Source organism: Taeniopygia guttata, chromosome Z (genome assembly GCF_048771995.1).
Source record: "Taeniopygia guttata chromosome Z, bTaeGut7.mat, whole genome shotgun sequence".
In the NCBI taxonomy this organism is placed as follows: Eukaryota; Metazoa; Chordata; class Aves; order Passeriformes; family Estrildidae; genus Taeniopygia; species Taeniopygia guttata.
This window is the reverse complement of record NC_133063.1, coordinates 78,415,635-78,422,474: the sequence shown is the minus strand read 5'-3', so window position 1 is coordinate 78,422,474 and position 6,840 is coordinate 78,415,635.

Genomic DNA, 6,840 nt, shown 5'->3' with positions numbered 1-6,840 from the left:
TCATTAATAACTGCCTTTCACAGAATAAATTTGCTCATAGAGCAACACTTCTTGAAGTTCCCCTACATCCGCTACAAATAGTGCAAGAGCACCCTGAAATTAATTACAGAAAATTAAAAGTTGCTTATTTCCACTTGGCTTCAGTGGTTAAAGAAATTATTTGTGTTTGCCTCTAATATTCAGTTAGTGAGTATTCTGAAAAAACAGCTCACTGCCCTGGCATGAATTAAGGAATTAAGGTGAGATAAACCAAGGTCCAACAACACAAAATCTGATCTTTCAGCTTGAGGATCACAATTCCTGTGGTGGGGATGGGAGGGGAAAACTTTACCAGTCTCCTCAGATGCTAAATTTACAAATCACTGACTAAAGATAGGATTATTTGTTCTATAACAAGAATCCTTTTGTCATCATTTATTTTTTTTAATTAATTTTTTAACTGCAATTATTTTCAATGAGACTTACATGTATTATTGTAGTTTCATGCTCCTGTATTTTTATTTTGTTTTTCTGTCAGATAAGGCTCCAAATATAAGACTTTTCATGATCGGTGAGCGTCTCATTGCAAATGTTGGCCTTAGATGTCACCAAACAGACCCTGTTTGCAGCAGTTTCCCCAAATCAGCTTCATTTTTGCACTGAGTACATTGAGGGCACATGTGCTTCTTGCTTAAACTACAAGAAATTACATTTACAATCATATTACCTGTAGAAATTTCTCTAAGGAGGACGAGGAGATAATCACTATTGTTAAGTCACACCTTCGTAAGTTTCAGGTCTGCTGTTAATTTTCTACAGGGCCATATTTTTTTAATTGCATAGTTGTAAAACTATTTTTATAGTAATATATAAAATTATTTTACACTGATAATTGGCTGCCTCGCACATGAAGAATTTTTGGAATCCTAAAGCTTAGTTCCTCATGGTTTAAGAGATTTAGGTATTAATTCCAAATGGCATCCCACAAAGGGCCAAATTCCACCCAGAGATAAATGAGTGCTCATCCATGCCAACTTTAATGTGATCTGCTCTGCTCAGCAGAGGACAGGATTTCACAGAAGGCCCTTATTTGATTCTGTACCCATTTGCAAAAGTGAACACTTTATGCTTCTCTTGGTCACTGTTGAAATGGCAAATGATGTTAAATACTGCTAAGGGCACCAAAAAGAACTTGAGCTAATATTCTTACTGATAAAAAAACATTTTGGAATTAGCAGACAGAAACCTTATCTCATGAATGAAAGGTGCTCTGCCTTGTAGTAGCCTGTGAGTGGGAAAAACAACTTTTGACAAAGCTTTTTAAAGGGTAATGCACTTCCTATATGTTCTTACAAAGAAAGTAGTGTAATGCAAACAAGGTAGTAGCTAAGATACTGATATGCTGGCTACTAAAGAAAATTTCTCTGCTTTCTAGAACTCTGAAGACCTGTTCATCATCTCCCAAACTTCTCGAAGGCTCAAACAGTACTCTGCTGGTTCCAAAAGTTCAAAGATATCTGAATAATTATTTCAGGCTTTGTGCCAAAGATTGCTTGAACATCTTGCAGAGATGACTTAGTTCTGAAAATATGCACTAGTGGACTTGCAAGATATCCTCTCCAAAGTCCTGGGATAAAGATTTAAAACAACAAAATCTCCTGCCTTTCCTTGCCTTTCAGGATGTAGCTAATTTTTCTTGCCTGTGATTTCCCCTTAACATGCCCCGGCAAAATACCACTTCCTCTTGTGTGTAGCAATATGGAAGGATAGTTTGCTGGAGAAATATAATGTATAGAAACAACCAAGAAAGAATAAGGAAGTAATTTATTTTTATTCAGCCTGCATGATAAACTTCATTCTCCACTCTGAATCAACTGCCAAGAAGAAAAGGACTATCCTACTCACAGATACCTGAAAAATCTAATGGATAGTTACCTTTATTAATCAGTTGATTTTTTTACTACAAACCTTTTCACTTGCAAGTAGTGTTTGCATGCTTTAGGACAGAAAATTCATTATTCCTTCCTCCTCCTCTGGCAATTTTTGTGTAATTACCTGGCTGAGCTTTAAAGTGAAAATTGTAGCTCTACAGACAAACATCATAAACTGCTTTCAAAGAAGTGCCTCAGAAACACAAAGCAGTGGTAATGTGTTATCTTTTTTATTATCATTATTCTTAAGAATAAATACTGTTGGTCTCTGATAGGCACATTCAAGCAGCACAAACAACCCCGCAGCCAGCTCCTTTTGACAAAAAGCTATTTTAGTGCCTGTCCTTCTCTAGGGAATGCTTGGGCAGGAGCGACACTTAGAGGAAAGCAGAGATGACACACTTTGGCAGAATATTTTAAAATTAGTTTTCAATATAACTAAATAAATATGTATAAATAAAATCATTTTCCTGCCCATGCCGAGGCAGGGATATGGTGGGTGTCTCTGTTTGGATTTCAGTGAGCCCCAGCATCACTTTAGCTGATGGGGCTTGCTGAGTTTGGCTCCAGGTCCTGCTGCTCACACCTCCTTAACTTCTCAGACATCAAACTGCTATTTCTGCCATTTACTCTTCCTCTGGGGGAGCCTGTCCTCCGAGCACAGACCAGATCCACATTTCCTCCCCTCACATTCCTGATTCACAGACATTATCCAACACCTGCACAGGATTTCCTTCAGGGATGCAACTGCTCAATTTGGTGCCATTCCCACATCTTCAGCTTGAACCACCAGTCACTGAATCTAACACTTTCCTTTCCTATTCATCTTTCCTATTCATCTTTCAGTTTAAGAAAAATCAGCCGATTTCTCTCAGGTCTCCTGAATATCTCTGAAAGATTTCCAATACTCTTAGCCTGTAGACCTGTAATGTTTTTCCTTTTTTCCAGGTAGGAAGCTCACTTCCAGGTGAGGGTTAATTACACCTCCTGGAAGGTCTAACTCTCTTTCTCCAAAATACTGTACAATAAACAGGGTAGAAACCATTGCTTTTGTAGCTTTGAAACATTTAGAATAGCCCAGGGGTCTGCATGCTGCTGGTGAAATCTTAGAGACAACTGGGGCAAACGCTCTGCTGTACTCTGTGTGGAGAAGAGAAATTATGGACAATTACAGAGCCAAACAGGAATATTTTGGAGGGAGTTGTGGGCATGCAGAAATCCCTATGCAAGGATTAGGGAAACTACAGGTGACATTTTCTCACATGTTGCTTAAATTCTTCTTCCCCTGCCTGAGTAGTGGTTAAATGTCTCAAGTGAAATTACTTCTCCCACCAAGAATCACTGGTTTATGTTTCAGTGGAAATATTTACTACCCTGTGCAAATCAGACTTGTAAGGAAATGAAAGCTGTAGCACAGCCTTGTTTTCTGCACTATAACCAAGTCTGGACTGCAGTGTGTAGATAATTTTTAGGCTTTTGAAAGAGGCTTATTAAATCCTACTCTGTGGTGTTCTCAGTCTGGAGGCTAAAGGTTTTAAAAGTTGAGCTGTTAACATCTACCTGCTTCACCCTGAATTATCAAGGCACTTGTATCTATGTCGTTTTTAAGGAATTTCTGAACTACAGTTAAAGTTTGCTGGTTTGAAAAATGCAAGTAACTACATCTTCAGAGAAGAAAATTCTGCTTTTCGCACTTGAACTCATTCCTTCATAAAAATCAAATAATCTTAGTTATTTCATTACTTGATTATGAAAATCAGGTAATTTCACAGAGGTGGTTTAGCATCATTATCAATTCCTGCTCACTGCTGGAAGGCTTAAGTTTCCCTAGATAAAACTGGCAGCTCTTAAACACTGCCAAAAGGCCAAAGGAGCATTGTGGGGGTTTTTTTTTGTGTGTAGTGTTGGGCAGTTTAAGCAGCATATTAAGGTATGGAATGCATCCAGAGTCCCATGTCCCATGAAGAGCAGCTGAGAAGTTTGGGTTTGTCCTGTTTGGAGGGACGACCTCGTGCTTCTCTTCAGCTTCCTGAGGGGGGGATGTGGAGAGGGAGCTACAGAAGTCCCTGGGATCCAGTGACAGTATGGGTGGGAAAGGCTCAAAGCTGTTTCAGAGGAGGTTCAGGAACAGAGTTCCTACAGAGGTGATGGATATCCCATGCCTGACCCCTGCCTTAAAACAAATTATTTGGACAATAGCCTTAATAAAAAGTTTTAACTTTTCTCAGCTCTGGAATGGTCAGACAGTTGAACTAGATGATTTTCATAGGAATATTTCTATCTATTTCTATTTCTATTTCTATTTCTATTTCTATTTCTATTTCTATTTCTATTTCTATTTCTATTTCTATTTCTATTTCTATTTCTATTTCTATTATTTCTACTTCTATTTCTTTCTATTTGTATTTCTATTCTAATTCCCCATTTTTTTAAGGGCTTGCTGGAGGAACCTGTCAATTCCACTCTTAGCTATCTCTTGGGCAGGGACTTTGGTTTTCTAGATAGCAGCAGAGTGATGTATTAACTACATGAACAACGTTTTTCATGCCTGCTTTAATCTCATCAGTTTAACTCATTATATAACTGCTGAGATGACTCTCCTTATGGCTTGTCTCACATGCATACACCCCTCCATTCTCTACGGGGTTGCTGTGCAGAGAAAATTGCAGCAGGTTTCCGTCTCAGTCCCTCTTTTCATTTGTGAAGAGAGTAAACAAACTGCAGCAGGGAAAAGGGAGGGAGAGAGGAGAGGAAGTGGTGTCCCGAGGGGCCAGGACCCTTGGCATGGAGCTTATCCCACAAATGCTTTTGGACCTGTCTACAGGAAACTCCTGGAGAAGGTCACTGCCAGAGCTGGCTGCTGAGCAGAGTGCTCCTGAGAGCCCAGGCAGTCAGTCAGGGCAGGCAGAACTCAGGAAAATATATCTTCAGGTTAAGGAATCCTGAAGACCAGGTGCTTTACCTGCTTGCTCCCTGATCTTTTATTTCTATCATTCTTCAGACTGCAGATTATTCCACTTTCCAGCTGTGGTGCTTGGGAATTCATCTGCTCTACACTCTTTTGGCAAAAAGCTCCAGTCTTTTGACAGGTACTGAGGATATTCTGGCACAGAAACTCATCTTCGGTGCCTTTCACTGGAGAGTATCTGTGTAAGATAAGAAATTAGGCAGTTTGCAGAACACAGCTCAGAGGAATAACATTAAAAATAAAAACAAAATAATGCTGTCGTATTAAATAAGGTTCACCAGAAGGTGTTACCTGTTCTTAAAGCATGGAAATAGTATTACAAGCAACTTCTGTAGAAAAGAAGGTTGTGTCAACCTTAGATCTTTATCCACCATGACAGAAGTTCTTAATGAAGCAGCAACAAGGCACAAGATAAATTTTATATATTTTCCTAAGTAAATATAAACAGTTTGTTTTTCAGATTTGAGACTTCTTAGCAAAAAAGAAGATTGGGCTGCTACATAGCTCCTACACATCTACAGACATTCTGATTTTCCCCCCAATACCTTGAGTCCTAAATATTTTAGGTTGTCATATTCATTACCACAGAAAGCATGTCAACATAACAGCAAATTGGTGGGTTTTAAAATTATTTTTCTTTATAAAGAAAGTATTCACACAACAGTTTGGTGCAGTTTTGTATGCCATTTAAACATTACATACTATTCTGTCCCAGTTTGTTTTCTAAGAGGAAAAAGAAACTAATGAATTTTCCAAATGGAAAAGCAATCACAGTTGCCCAACATCTGGAAATGGGAATGGGTGCAGATATCAGCAACTAAAATTTCTCGTGCTTTTTTTTTGGTTTTTTTTTTTTTGTTGGTTTTTTTTTGTTTGTTTGTTTGGTTTTTTTGTTTGTTTTTTGGTTTTTTTTGGAGGCTTTTCTTTCAGCTCCATGGCAAGATCCCTCCTGATGCTTCAAGACAGAATGGCCTTCAAGGATCTATTTCCCCCAGTCCTGCATGTTGAATAAAGATACTTCAGTGGCTGAAATGGTGTCAGTACAAAACTCATCAGTGGTAACTAAACATCAAATGTAAAATAATGACTGTAAATAGCTTGTACTGTCCACTGAGGGAAATTACCAAAATCCAAACACCATTAATCAGCAATAGAAAAATGAAAAATTCAGATGGCAAACTAAAGAAGTGCAACTTTGACAGAAAAATGAGAATACCTTTGAAAGGGATTATGTCTTATGAATGCTGATATATTTAATCACTATTAAGTTTTCAACTAATAAAAATTCTATTCGGGGAAAATTTTTCAAGATGGTAAAGATTTTTTTTATGTATATATTTAATGATACAAAATTGATGTTTTGGTTTTTTGTTTCTTTAAATAACTAAATAAATATTTCTGGTCAAGTGAAAAAAAAGAAACAAGAACAAGAAAACCTGAAAGGTGTCTAGAATAGCTAAATTATGTGTGGAGTCTCCCTTCAAATACACATTCCTCATTTTTGTCACTATTTATGCCCAGATGTTTGTGATTCTAGAAATGCATTTAGCTGGGCAATATTGAATATATCACAACTGAGTGTTCCTCCCACAGCTCTGAAAAAGTAGCATCTATCAGCATTGAAGACGGGGAGACAAGAAACCTTCAAACACGTAATTTTTAAATAAAGCTTTGTTCTGCAAGGAATTCTTAGGTCTGGCAGGTCACAAGGTGGGATGCAGGAGGTCTGGAATCACCAAGGGGTCACAGCTTCTGCAAAGGTTGCCACATGTTTTCCAGCTGCCTGCTTGAATCCAGCAGGTGGTGCCAGGAAATTGCAGTTATTGTCTCTGCCACATTCCTGGAATCCCTTTATACAACTGTGATGCCAAAGCTCCCAAGACTGGATGGATATTCCCAGATCCACTGAAGCCCCAAAGTGGTTCAGAAAAAGGCTTGGATCTTTGAGGTGCTGCTGACCAG